At 54.0% G+C, this 14,169-nt stretch overlaps 1 long non-coding RNA gene across 1 annotated transcript; it reads right to left on the bottom strand.

Annotated features, from left to right (window-relative positions):
* Positions 1–2,824: 2,824 nt before the first annotated feature.
* Positions 2,825–14,169, bottom strand: LOC127462144 (uncharacterized). The gene is made up of 3 exons (XR_007900311.1): positions 14,085–14,169; positions 3,120–3,314; positions 2,825–2,953 (listed from the first exon to the last, which is right to left on the bottom strand). It is a non-coding gene; the product is annotated as an uncharacterized LOC127462144 (long non-coding RNA).

Genomic DNA, 14,169 nt, shown 5'->3' with positions numbered 1-14,169 from the left:
GGGGAAAGAGTGGGAAATTTGGGAGAAATGGATGAAAAACTGGGAAAAATGAGGGGAAATTTGGGAAAAACTTGGGTGTCCCCACCAGGTTCGGCCCCGCCATGGCCCCGATAGCCCCGGGATCAGGTGAGACCCCTACCCCATGCCCTGACCCCTCCCCCTCCCCGAGGTCACTGCCCTGACCCCCCGAGTCCAGGCTGTCACCCCTCCCCCACCCTGTGGCCCCTCCCACACTTTATGGTCCCTTCCCCATTCTGTGGCCCCTACCCCATTCTGTAGCCCCTACCCCACTCTGTGACCCCTCTCCCACTTCATGGCCCCTCCCCCACTCTCTGACCCCTCCCCCACTCTCAGACCCTTCCCCCACTTTATGGCCCCTCCCCCACTCTGTGGCTCCTGCCCCACTCTGTGACCCCTCCCCCATTCTGTGACCCCTCTCCCACTCTGTGGCCCCTCCCCCACTTTACGGCCTCTCCCCCACTCGGTGACCCCTCCCCCACCGACAGCTTCTCCCTGCAGAGAGAACAGCCAACACACTATTTCACTTCTCACTTTAACAAAGCTCTTTTCTCCTTCAAGCCCCTCAAAGGCGCCAAGGCCACATAGGAGGCCACACACAAACAGTACTCCTCTTCCCACTTGACTACACTTTCTCCCTCACTGTTCTACAGTGAACACCAGGAATCTGCTCGCAGAGGCCTCTCGTTTCCCATCAGTAGCTCAGCACAAGGAGTTAAAGGAGCTCAAGCCTTAGGCCACAAGAGCTGACAGTGAGGAAACTTTGGGAGCAAACTAATGCTGCTAACACGGACCCAGCTGAATCCAGCACACAATCACAGAATCCAAGAGTCCTTCAGCTTGGAAAAGACCTCCAAGCTCACTGAGTCTTGTGCAGCCCCTCCCCGACCGCCTGCAGGGACTGGATGATGCTTTGCACAAGCACCAAAAGGAATGTTGTGAAAGCCATGGGTTGCAGGAGGACACAGAGAAGGGCTTGGTTGGGGCTGGGAAGGAGGGAGCTGGCGCTGGGGGAGCGGGGATGGAACCTCGGGGATGTGGCGCAGCAAGGACAGGGGCCCAGGCAGCTGGCAGGCGGCAAGGCCTCACCCCCTGTCCCAGCAGCAGCACCGGGCCCTGCCCAAAGCGCTCCTGCCAGGGGCTGGGCCCTGCAGGCAGGGGCAGGACCCACTCCCTGGGGCGGCCTTGCTGCCCCGGCCCTCGTCCGGCCCAACCTCTCCCTGTGTGCGTGCTCACCACAGCACAGGCTGCACTGGGCAGCATCCCCTGATGGGCCCTGCAGAGCTGCCCCACGGGGACACTTCCCTTTTATGTCACAGGTGCCACAGCCTGTCCCAGCCAGCCCTGCCCATTGTCCCCACCCCGGCTCAGTGACTCACAGTGGCCCCTGGCAACCAAAGAACCAAAGCCCCACACCCCCAGAGTGCAGCCCTACCCATGTGCAAGGGGCCCCCAAAGGGTTCCCTGCACAAAGCAGCCCCTCCAAACCCTTGTCAGATAGAAAACTGGGGGACGTGACCCTTGGATGCTTTTAGGACAGAGATACAAGCTTTTCTTGAATAATGGAGGGGGTCACTTTTTAATTATTAATATTTACAGTTATCCATTTGGGGACAGGATGTCCTACAGGCTAATGTGGTGTCACATTTGGAGTGAAAAGTACTTTTCAAAGAAACCCAGGGTGCATGGGTGATGCAGAGGAAACTGCCAAGTCACCCAATGTGAAACTCAACACTGCTTTGCAACAGCACTGCCCTTTCACACACATCTTTGGCAAAGACAAAGATGTCAGGGTTTAGTTTCTAAATCAGTAACACTTGACAAGACCTCTTTATGAACTGACAGCAAGAGAACTTAGGAGCAGCTTAGGGTTGGCAAGTGTAGGAGCCAAGAAGAGAAGGGCTGATGGGTATGTCATGAACACTGACAGCTGGATGGTCGTGGAGCGGACCAAGGACTGCCAGATACAAAAGACATCACCTGCTGGACTTGGCCCAAACACCAGCTCCCTCCTCTCCCTTCTCAACCACTCAACCACAGCCTGCACACACCCACACCTGCCAGGGCCAACTGGCTGTTTCTCTTCTCTTTTCTGCCTGGGGGCGAAGGAAGAAGGACAGGGAGGGCATTTGCCTTTGGGCCAGAGGGAAGGGGAAGGAGATCCCCCCAAATCCATCCCTGGCAGGATGGGGGCTGGAGGAGAAATTGGGGGACCCCCAAGAATATTTTCGAGGGGAAGAAAGGATGGGGGCACCCACAGGGGGTTGGGGGGGGAGGGACCCAGGAATCTCGTGGTGGGACACTGGGGAGTTCCCAGTAGTTTCTTGGGGGGGTGGACCCCCAGCAGTCCGGGGTGGAAAAATGGACGGAGGAATCCGCCGTAAAGGGTTGGTGACACCCAAAAGACTCTAGGAGGGGGTCGGGAGGGGCCCCGGAGTCCTGAAGAGTGTTTGGGGGCCCCCAGGAGGGAGTCTGGGGGTCTGAGGTAATCCCAGGAGACTATCAAGGGTTAAGGGGATGCACAGGAGATTTGGGGGAGGAGGGGGAAAGGCGGAGGGTCCCCAGGAGTCTTGGGGGGGATCTGGGCGGTTCCCAAGAGTCTTGGGGGAGATTCGGAGGGGTCACCAGGAGCCCCTGGACCCCCTGAACTCACCCCACACCACCATGGCCTCGTTGGGGCCGCACGTGAAAAACAGCGCGGCGGGGGGAGACCCTGGGGCCGGGATCGACCGGGTCCAATCGGGTTCAATCCCGATCCTCCCCTCCCCCGCCATCACCGTCCCGCTTCCGGCAGCCCCCGCGGAAGTTTCGACGTTCTATCGGGTGACTCACCGGCACAAGGACAGGGGCCCAGCAGAATTTGGCAATGACGTCATTCCAGCAGAGCCGTTCTATTGGCTGCGACCCACGAGGGAGCCCCAAAACCTGTTCATGGCTTGGGGAGGAAGGACAGCCGGCACGACCGGGAACGGGGGTGCAGAGGGTGTTCAAGTGCCCAGGAAAGGGGCAAAAAACTTTCCCCTCTCCCTCCCAGTGCCCCCTCAGCCCATCCCAGTGTCTCCCCTCTCCCCCAGTGCCCTCTCAGCCCATCCTGGTCTCACCCCTGCTCTCCCAGTGGCCCCGTCCATCGAGGTCCCAGCCCGGCCCTGCCCCCTGCTCTGCTCCGGCCTGGATTTCTCCCCTGCAGGGGCAGCTGAGGTGGCTCCAGGGCGGGCGGGAGCTTCCGGGGCAGGGGGTGGCTCCTGACATGCTGCTGGAACCGCCCCTGTCTGGGCGGGCCCGTCAGCCTGGGGCACCTCCTCACCCGAGCCTGGGGGACGGGTCGGCAACTGGGAGGGGTTTTGGGAAGGAATGGGGAGGCTGAGAAGGGCTTGGAGGTCGTGGGGGTAACTGGGAAGGTGTTTTGGGGGAGTTTGGGGGTTTGGGAGGGAGGTTGGGGAGATTGGGGCAGCTGTGAGGGGTTTTGGGGAATCATCGGGGATGTGGGAAGGAACTGGGAGAGAGTTTGGGGGCATACTCAAGGGGAAGGGGGCAACTAGGAGAGGGTTTGAAAGGTCCTGGGAGGTCTGGAGGTAACTGGGAGGGGTTTGGGGGCATCTTGTGGGTTTTTGTGGGTCTGGGAGGCAGTCTGGGGGCCTCGGAGGGTTTAAGGGGAAGTTGGGAGTGTCCTATGGGACCGGGATGGGATTTGAGGGTTCCTGGAGGGGCTGGGAGGGCTTTTTGCCTTTATACTGCGGGCATTGTCTAGTATTGATGGGGGTAATCCGTGAGTTGACTGTTTCATAATCATCCAAATTTTAGCAAGACTTTGAAGGTGGTCAACCTCAGTTTGAAGCAGTTCATTTTTAGCAACAAATTTATCCGATTTTTCTCCTGTTTCCCTCTCAAAGGCTAACGATGACTTCAGCACCACATTTTCTGATTTCAATACAGTAGATTCAACATCAGAAATCCATTCATGACTTCCCTGTCACCACTCCATCCGAATGTCTGTGCACTCACTGTGACCTGAGAGAAACCTGCCTGTTTGCAGCGCACTGACTGGGCAACTTTTCTTTTTGCAGGTGGAAAAGGGCAGATAAAGAAAAAACAGATGGGTCCAGCAGAAGTGATGCTGCTTCTGTCAAAAGCAGAGCAGAGGCCGAAAGCATAGCTTGCAGTCTCTTTTTTAAGGTTAGGTTCAGAGAAAAGGGTTTGCGTATAGCTTGCAGTCTCTTTTTTAAGGTTAGGGTTAGGTAACAGGGTTTGCGCATAGTTTGCAGTCTCTTTTTTAAGGTTAGGGTTAGGGAAGAGGGTTTACGCATAACTTGCAGTCTCGTTTTTAGGGTTAGGGTTAGGGAAAAGGGTTTGCGCATAGCTTGCATTCTCACTTTTAAGGTTAGGGTTAGGGAAAAAGGTTTGCGCATAGCTTGCAGTCTCTTGGTTAGGGTTAGGGTTAGGGAACAGGGTTTGCACATAGCTTCCAGTCTCTCTTTTAATGTTGGGGTCGGGGGACAGTGCTCTATAGAAGCAGAGTACACACTGGACGGCGGTGGGTATTCTGCCAGACACGCAACAGAACAGCAACAGCAAAAGCAGAGACCCAAGAGAAAAAGCAAAAGATTCTGACAGCGGTGGGCAGTGAATCGGGCTTATAGTCCCAGAGGGGCTTATTGGGCAGCGCTGCGTGTCCAGAATGGGCTAAAACCGCGATTGTTAGATCGCGCACTGAGACAAATTCTTCCTCACCCTAACCCTTACCCTAACAGTAACCCTGTCTTTTGCTAACCCTAAACCTAACCCTAACCCTAACTTATGCTAACTCTAACCCTAAGCCTAAATTTCCTAACCCTAACCCTAACCCTTTCTAACCCTAACCCTAACTCAAAACCTAACCCTAACCCTAACCCTAACCCTAACCCTAACCCTAACCCTAAACCCTAACCCTAACCCTAACCCTAACACTAAACCCTAAACCAAAAGGAAACTTCCTTTGCTATGCCTACTGGGCGGAGTCAGTGCTGATTGGTGTTACAACCCGCCCCAGGAAAAGGGGAGAGGGGGTAACTCAGGTTTTTATTAATAATTCCCTTGGGGTGGATTAAAATGAAACGACACTAAATAATCGGTGTCTGAAAACATATACTGGCAAGGTTTATTTTAACAATTCTGTATCAACAGGCATGCTAGCAGTTTGGGAGTTGGGCTATCAGTTGGGAGGCATGGCTGAAAACAGGAAACAATAGCCCTAATTCCCAGGAAAGAAAGCCTGGAAGCTTTGGCTTTGTGGTGCAGTTGGTGGGCCACACTGGGCACTCCATGGGCAGGCAGCAAGAGTTTTCTGGATCTGGGAGTCAATCTGGGGGCCTCGGAGTGTTTGAGGGGAAGTTGGGAGTGTCCTGTGGGACCAGGATGGGATTTGAGGGCTCCTGGAGGGGCTGGGACGGGTGTATACTGCGGGCATTGTCTAGTATTGATGGGGGTAATCAGTGAGCTGACTGTTTCATAATCATCCAAATTTTAACATACAATATGATTATTAGAATAAAAAGCAAAAAGGTAATATCAACAAAACAGTAACAGGGTGAAGCTCTTGGTTGAAGACTGGTTTCTTCTTTTTCTCCAGTGATTTTAATTCTTTTTCGTCTGGGTTTTAATCCCATCTTTGGCATTTTGCTGCCAACATTTTGTCCCCATATCCATTGGAAATTGTATTAACTGTTGATGAGAACAAAGTGGAATCCCAAGGTATGTGATATATTGATAGGGTTTCACTGGTTGGCTTTTAATTTGTCCAGGTTTATCACCATAATGCTTCTGCTCTTTAACCACTTGAATCAGAATGAATTGAGTTGTTTTCTGGGTCGGGTTCTCTTTTTGAGTCCAAGGTTTTTTAGTGGATTCAGTATCAGGCACAAAGGAAATTGAGGGAGGTAAAGAATAATCTTCCCTTTGTTCATTATCACAGGGATCACTCAGTGTATTTTCATTAATGTGAGGAAAGCTGGGAGACTCTAGAAACATCAGTTGAACTTCGAATTCTCCTTGTTTCTTTCTCTCCTGAGACTTAGAATCAGGCTTCTCTGTGGTTTCCCAAGTCTCAATGCCAGGGTAAGACACTGGTTTATGAAGTTGCCTGACCAAACCAGGAGCCTGTTTTTTTAGCAACAGTTTTCTCTCTGCACTCTGGTGCAACAAGACTTTGAAGGTGGTCAACCTCAGTTTGAAGCAGCTCATTTTTAGCAACAAATTTATCCGATTTTTCTCCTGTTTCCCTCTCAAAGGCTAACGATGACTTCAGCACCACATTTTCTGATTTCAAAACAGTAGATTCAACATCAGAAATCCATTCACGACTTCCCTGTCAGCACTCCATCCAAATGTCTGTGCTCTCACTTTGACCTGAGAGAAACCTCAGGAAGGTGGAAAAGGGTAGATAAAGAAAAAACAGATGGGTCCAGCAGAAGTGATGCTGCTTCTGTCAAAAGCAGAGCAGAGGCCGACAGCACTTTAGGAAGTTGCTTACAGAAGCACTTGTGCATTCCAAGTTACAGCTCAGGAGTCTCAGTGACTTGTCCAACATGAGAGTTTCTTTTCCATTTCTCAACCCCCAGATTCCTCAGGAGTAGGAAACTGGAAACACTGACTGAGAAAAGCTCCATTCCTTCCTAATAATTGTGCTTTGCCCTTCCCATTTGACAGTGCTCTTGGAAATGTGCTGCTGTGATCTGGATCTGTGAGCAGCCCTGACCTCCCAGAGCACTCATCCAATGGCAGGAAGACCCCACCTGGCTCCTGCTGGGGTTCTTGCCACCACGACCCAGTATGGGTCAATGGAATGGGGAGCAGGGCGGTGGGACCAGTAAAAACCAGTTAAGGGGGTTGGGGGCACTTCAGCATCTCCATCAAGGTCAGACCAGTACAGAGCAGCATAGACCAGTATAGATCGGTATAGACCAGTATAAACCAGTATGGACCAGTATAGACCAGTAAAAAACCAGTACGGACCAGTACAGGTCACTAGAACAGCGAGCAGGGTGGTGGGACCAGTAAGGACCAGTTAAGGGGGTTGGGGGTACTTCAGCATCTCCATCAAGGTCAGACCAGTACAGACCAGTATAAACCAGGGTAGAGCAGTATAAACCAGTATAAACCAGTACGGGTCCCTGGAACGGGGAATGGGGTGGTGGGACCAGTAAGAACCAGTTAAGGGGGTTGGGGGCACTTCAGCATCTCCATCAAGGTCAGGTCAGTATAAACCCGTATAGACCAGTATGGGCCAGTATAAACCGGTATAAACCAGTATGGACCAGTACAGGTTACTGGAACGGGGAATGGGGCGGTGGGACCAGTAAGGACCAGTTAAGGGGATTGGGGGCACTTCAGCATCTCCATCAAGGTCAGACCAGTACAGACCAGTATAAACCAGGATAGACCAGTATAAACCAGCATGGACCAGTACAGGTCACTGGAACGCGGAATGGGGTGGTGGGACCAGTAAGGACCAGTTAAGGCAGAACTCAGCTGGGACTTAGTGGTTTGGGGGTGGGCGTGTCCCTTCTTTAGGTGGGCGTGGTCTCTCCCTGATAGGCGTGTCCCATCCCAAGGTGGCCATAGCCTCTGCAAGTGGGCGTGTCTTTTGCATCCTCTCCCCCTCCCTGAACTGGGAGCTCAACTGGGACTTACTGGGTTTTGGGTGGGCGTGTCCCCTCCCAATGATGGACCCACTTTCAGCCCCTCCCCCCACCTTAAAGGGCCCCCCCCAAGCCCCTCCCCCCCCTTCCTGCACCTCCCCAACCCTCAGGGTCCCTCCTGTCCCTCCCCCACCCTCAGGGTCCCTTCCTTCCCCTCCCCCAGTGAGCCTGCTACCCCTCCCCCACTCTCAGGAGCCCTCCCTGCCCCTCCCCCACCTTCAGGGGCCCTCAGGACCCCTCCCCCAACCTCAGAGACTCTCCTGCCCCTCCCCCACCCTCGGGGAACTTCCTACCCTTCCCCCACCCTCAGGGACCCTCAGGGCCCCTCCTTCACTTTCGGGGTCCCTCCCTGCCCCTCCCCAACCCTCAGGACCCTCCTGCCCCTCCCCCCACCTCGGGGTCCCTCCTGCCCCTCCCCCACCCTCAGGGACCCGCCTACCCCTCCCCCACCCTCAGGGACGGTCCTGCCCTTCCCCCACCCTCAGGGAACCTCCTGCCCTTCCCCCAACGCTCAAGGACCATCCTGCTCCATCCCCACCCTCAGTGTTCCCTCCTTCCCCTCCCCCCCCCACTGGGGCCGTTACTGGTCCCTTACTGGTCTGTACTGGGAAGGGAGAGGGGAGGGGCCGCCCCCTCGAGGCCCCTCCCCCCCAGTGACGTCACCGGGTCCCAAAAATAGCCCCGGGGGCCCAAACTGGAGGGGGGACCTGGAGCCGCTCCCAGTGTGACCAGTTCAGGTACTGGGAGGGAACTGGGAGGGAACTGGGAGGGACTGGGAGGGGGCAGGGCTTCCCCCCCTCTCCCCCCTCCGTTTCCTTGGGGTGACCTTGGGGAGGGAGGGGGATGGGCCGCTCCCAGTGGCTCCCAGTAGCTCCCAGTAACCCCAGTAATGCCTCTGGTATCTCCAGCGACCCCCCCAGTAACCCCAGTCACCCCCCCAGTAGCTCCAAGTAGCTCCCAGTAACCCCAGTGTCCACCCCAGTAGCTCCCAGGAACTCCCAGTAAGCCCCCCAGTAGCTCCCAGTAACTCCCAGTAACCCCAGTGACCCCCCCAGTAGCTCCCAGTAACCCCAGTGTCCATCCCAGTAACCCCAGTGACCCCCCCAGTAGCTCCCAGTAACTCCAGTGTCCATCCCAGTAACCCCAGTGACCCCCCCAGTAGCTTCCAGTAGCTCCCAGTAACTCCCAGTGTCCCCCCCCAGTGCCTCCCAGTATTTCCCAGTTTAACCCAGTTCCCCCCCCCACCGTGGGCCCTGGGCCGGGTGGGGGAGGGGCGGGCTCACATTTCCATGGCAACATCCCTTTCCCTCTGGCCCAGTTTCTCCCAGTTCCTCCCAGTTTAACCCAGTTTTTCCACATTTTTCCCCATTTTTCCCCATTTCCCCCCATTTCCCCCATTTTTCCCCGATTTTCCCCCATTTTTCCACATTTTCCTGAATTTTTCCCCATTTCCCCCCCATTTTCCAGATTTTTCCCAATTTTCCTACATTTTCCCAGATTTTTTCCCATTTTTTCCACATTTTCCCGGATTTTTCCCAGATTTTTCCTCCACTTTTCCCAGAATTTCCCACATTTTCCCAGATTTTTCCCACATTTTTTCCCATTTTTCCCACATTTTCTCAAATTTTTCTCCAGATTTTCTTCCAGATTTTCTTCCAGATTTTCTTCCAGATTTTCCCACATTTTCCCAGTTTTTCCCCCATTTTTCTTGATTTTTCTCGATTTTCCCCATTTTGCCGGATTTTTTTCCCATTTTTTCCCATTTTCACACATTTTTCCTCATTTTCCCCCATTTTCACGGATTTCTCCTCATTTCCCCCATTTTCCCACTGTTTTTCCCAATTTTTTCACATTTTCCCAGATTTTTCCCCATTTTCCCCAGATTTTTCCCCATTTCGCCCCCATTTTCTCCGATTTTTTCCCATTTTCCCACATTTTCCCAAATTTTTTCCCACATTTTCCCAGATTTTCTCCCTCTTTCCCCAGATTTTTCCTCAGTTTTCCCATTTTTTCCCAGATTTTTTCCCGATTATTTTCCCACATTTTCCCAGATTTTTCCTCATTTTTTCCCTATTTTCCCAGATTTTTCCCATTTTTCCCCTTTTCCCCCCATTTTTTCCACATTTTTCCCAGATTTTCTCCCATTTTCCCCAGAATTTCCCAGGTTTTTTCCCAATTTTTCCCCATTTTCCCAGTTTTTTCCCAATTTTTTCCCCATTTTCCCAGAGTTTTTCTCGATTTCCCCCCATTTTCCCAGATTTCCCCCCATTTTTCCCACATTTTCCCAGATTTTCACACATTTTTCCCCATTTTCCCCCTTTTTTCCTCATTTTTCCATATTTTCCCATATTTTTCCCCATTTTCCCCAGAATTTCCCACATTTTCCCCCATTTTGTCCCATTTCCCCGGATTTTTCTCACATTTTTCCCAGAATTTTCCGCAATTTCCCCATTTGCCCACATTTTCCCAGATTTTTCACCATTTTCCTGATTTTCCCCCCATTTTTCCCACATTTTCACAGATTTTTCTCCAGATTTTTCCCCCCATTTTTCCCCCATTTCCCCGCATTTTCTTGGATTTTTGGGTCCCCAGTTTTCCAAATTTCCCAAATTTCCCCAGTGGGAAAAAATGGGGGGGAAAAAACCAGGAATTTTGGGGAAAATGGGGAAAAATTGGGGAAAAAAGTGGGAAATTTGGTGAACACGAATGAAAAATTGGGAAAAATGGGGGAAAATTTGAGAAAAAAGTGGGAAATTTGGGGAAAATTGATAAAAATGGGGAAAAATGGGGGGAAATTTAGGAAAACTGGGGGAAAATCCGGGAAAATGTGGACAAACGGGGGAAATTTTGGGGAAAAAGTCAGAAATTTGGGGAAATGGGGGATTTTGAGGGGAAATGGAGGGAAAATTGGGAAAAAAGTAAGAAATTTGGGGAAAACGGGTGAAAAATCAGGAAAAATGGGGGATAATTGGGAAAAATTGGGGAAATTTAGGAAAAAATTGGGAAAAAATGGTGGAATTTGGGGAAAATGGGGAAATTTGGGAAAAATGGGGTGAATTGAGAAAAAAATGGGGGAATTTGGGTAAAATTGGATGAAAAATTGGGGAAAGTTGGGAAAAATGGGGGGAAATTTGGGGAAAATGGGAAAAAATGGGGGAAATTTGGGAACAATGGAAGGAATTTGGAAAAGAAATGGGGAAAAATTGAGAAAAATGGGGAAATTTGAAAAAAATGGGGGAAATGGGGGGAAAATTGGGGAAAGAGTGGGAAATTTGGGAGAAATGGATGAAAAACTGGGAAAAATGAGGGGAAATTTGGGAAAAACTTGGGTGTCCCCACCAGGTTCGGTCCCGCCATGGCCCCGATAGCCCCGGGATCAGGTAAGACCCCTACCCCATGCCCTGACCCCTCCCCCTCCCCGAGGCCACTGCCCTGACCGCCCGAGTCCAGGCTGTGACCCCTCCCCCACCCCGTGGCCCCTCCCACACTTTATGGCCCCTTCCCCATTCTGTGGCCCCTACCCAATTCTGTAGCCCCTACCCCACTCTGTGACCCCTCTCCCACTTCATGGCCCCTCCCCCACTCTGTGGCTCCTGCCCCACTCTGTGACCCCTCCCCCATTCTGTGACCCCTCTCCCACTCTGTGGCCCCTCCCCCACTTTACGGCCTCTCCCCCACTCGGTGACCCCTCCCCCACCGACAGCTTCTCCCTGCAGAGAGAACAGCCAACACACTATTTCACTTCTCACTTTAACAAAGCTCTTTTCTCCTTCAAGCCCCTCAAAGGCGCCAAGGCCACATAGGAGGCCACACACAAACAGTACTCCTCTTCCCACTTGACTACACCTTCTCCCTCACTGTTCTACAGGGAACACCAGGAATCTGCTCGCAGAGGCCTCTCGTTTCCCAGCAGTAGCTCAGCACAAGGAGCTAAAGGAGCTCAAGCCTTAGGCCACAAGAGCTGACAGTGAGGAAACTTTGGGAGCAAACTAATGCTGCTAACACGGACCCAGCTGAATCCAGCACACAATCACAGAATCCAAGAGTCCTTCAGCTTGGAAAAGACCTCCAAGCTCACTGAGTCTTGTGCAGCCCCTCCCCGACCGCCTGCAGGGACTGGATGATGCTTTGCACAAGCACCAAAAGGAATGTTGTGAAAGCCATGGGCTGCAGGAGGACACAGAGAAGGGCTTGGTTGGGGCTGGGAAGGAGGGAGCTGGCGCTGGGGGAGCGGGGATGGAGCCTCGGGGATGTGGCGCAGCAAGGACAGGGGCCCAGGCAGCTGGCAGGAGGCAAGGCCTCACCCCCTGCCCCAGCAGCAGCACCGGGCCCTGCCCAAGGCGCTCCTGCCAGGGGCTGGGCCCTGCAGGCAGGGGCAGAACCCACTCCCTGGGGCGGCCTTGTGCCCCGACCCTCGTCCGACCCAGCCTCTCCCTGTGTGCGTGCTCCCCACAGCACAGGCTGCACTGGGCAGCATCCCCTGATGGGCCCTGCAGAGCTGCCCCACGGGGACACTTCCCTTTTATGTCACAGGTGCCACAGCCTGTCCCAGCCAGCCCTGCCCATTGTCCCCACCCCGACTCAGTGACTCACAGTGGCCCCTGGCAACCAAAGAACCAAAGCCCCACACCCCCAGAGTGCAGCCCTACCCATGTGCAAGGGGCCCCCAAAGGGTTCCCTGCACAAAGCAGCCCCTCCAAACCCTTGTCAGATAGAAAACTGGGGGACGTGACCCTTGGATGCTTTTAGGACAGAGATACAAGCTTTTCTTGAATAATGGAGGGGGTCACTTTTTAATTATTAATATTTACAGTTATCCATTTGGGGACAGGATGTCCTACAGGCTAATGTGGTGTCACATTTGGAGTGAAAAGTACTTTTCAAAGAAACCCAGGGTGCATGGGTGATGCAGAGGAAGCTGCCAAGTCACCCAATGTGAAGCTCAACACTGCTTTGCAACAGCACTGCCCTTTCACACACATCTTTGGCAAAGACAAAGATGTCAGGCTTTAGTTTCTAAATCAGTAACACTTGACAAGACCTCTTTATGAACTAACAGCAAGAGAACTTAGGAGCAGCTTAGGGTTGGCAAGTGTAGAAGCCCAGAAGAGAAGGGCTGATGGGTATGTCATGAACACTGACAGCTGGATGGTCGTGGAGCGGACCAAGGACTGCCAGATACAAAAGACATCACCTGCTGGACTTGGCCCAAACACCAGCCCCCTCCTCTCCCTTCTCAACCACTCAACCACAGCCTGCACACACCCACACCTGCCAGGGCCAACTGGCTGTTTCTCTTCTCTTTTCTGCCTGGGGGCGAAGGAAGAAGGACAGGGAGGGCATTTGCCTTCGGGCCAGAGGGAAGGAGAAGGAGATCCCCCCAAATCCATCCCTGGCAGGATGGGGGCTGGAGGAGACATTGGGGGACCCCCAAGAATATTTTCGAGGGGAAGAAAGGATGGGGGCACCCACAGGGGGTTGGGGGGGGGGAGGGACCCAGGAATCTCGTGGTGGGACACTGGGGAGTTCCCAGTAGTTTCTTGGGGGGGCGGACCCCCAGCAGCCCGGGGTGGAAAAATGGACGGAGGAATCCGCCGTAAAGGGTTGGTGACACCCAAAAGACTCTAGGAGGGGGTCGGGAGGGGCCCCGGAGTCCTGAAGAGTGTTTGGGGGCCCCCAGGAGGGAGTCTGGGGGTCTGAGGTAGTCCCAGGAGATTTTCAAGGGTTAAGGGGATGCACAGGAGATTTGGGGGAAGAGGGGGAAAGGTGGAGGGTCCCCAGGAGTCTTGGGGGGGATCTGGGCGGTTCCCGAGAGTCTTGGGGGAGATTCGGAGGGGTCACCAGGAGCCCCTGGACCCCCTGAACTCACCCCACACCACCATGGCCTCGTTGGGGTCGCACGTGAAAAACAGCGCGGCGGGGGGAGACCCTGGGGCCGGGATCGACCGGGACCAATCGCGTTCAATCCCGATCCTCCCCTCCCCCGCCATCACCGCCCCGCTCCCGGCAGCCCCCGCGGAAGTTTCGACATTCTATTGGGTGACTCACCGGCACAAGGACAGGGGCCCAGCAGAATTTGGCAATGACGTCATTCCAGCAGAGCCGTTCTATTGGCTGCGACCCACGAGGGAGCCCCAAAACCTGTTCATGGCTTGGGGAGGAAGGACAGTCGGCACGTCCGGGAACGGGGGTGCAGAGAGTGTTCAAGTGCCCAGGAAAGGGCATCGATGTCCCAGCCCGGCCCTGCCCCCTGCTCTGCTCCGGCCTGGATTTCTCCCCTACAGGGGCAGCTGAGGTGGCTCCAGGGCGGGCGGGAGCTTCCGGGGCAGGGGGTGGCTCCTGACATGCTGCTGGAACCGCCCCTGCCTGGGCGGGCCCGTCAGCCTGGGGCACCTCCTCACCCGAGCCTGGGGGACGGGCCGGCAACTGGGAGGGGCTTTGGGAAGGAATGGGGAGGCTGAGAAGGGCTTGGAGGTCG

Source organism: Manacus candei, unplaced genomic scaffold (assembly GCF_025592945.1).
Source record: "Manacus candei isolate 608988 ecotype Guabito, Panama unplaced genomic scaffold, ASM2559294v1 h1tg000119l, whole genome shotgun sequence".
NCBI classification, from domain to species: Eukaryota; Metazoa; Chordata; class Aves; order Passeriformes; family Pipridae; genus Manacus; species Manacus candei.
Note: the sequence above shows the minus strand (reverse complement) of the source record. Positions and strands in the feature narration are given on the sequence as shown.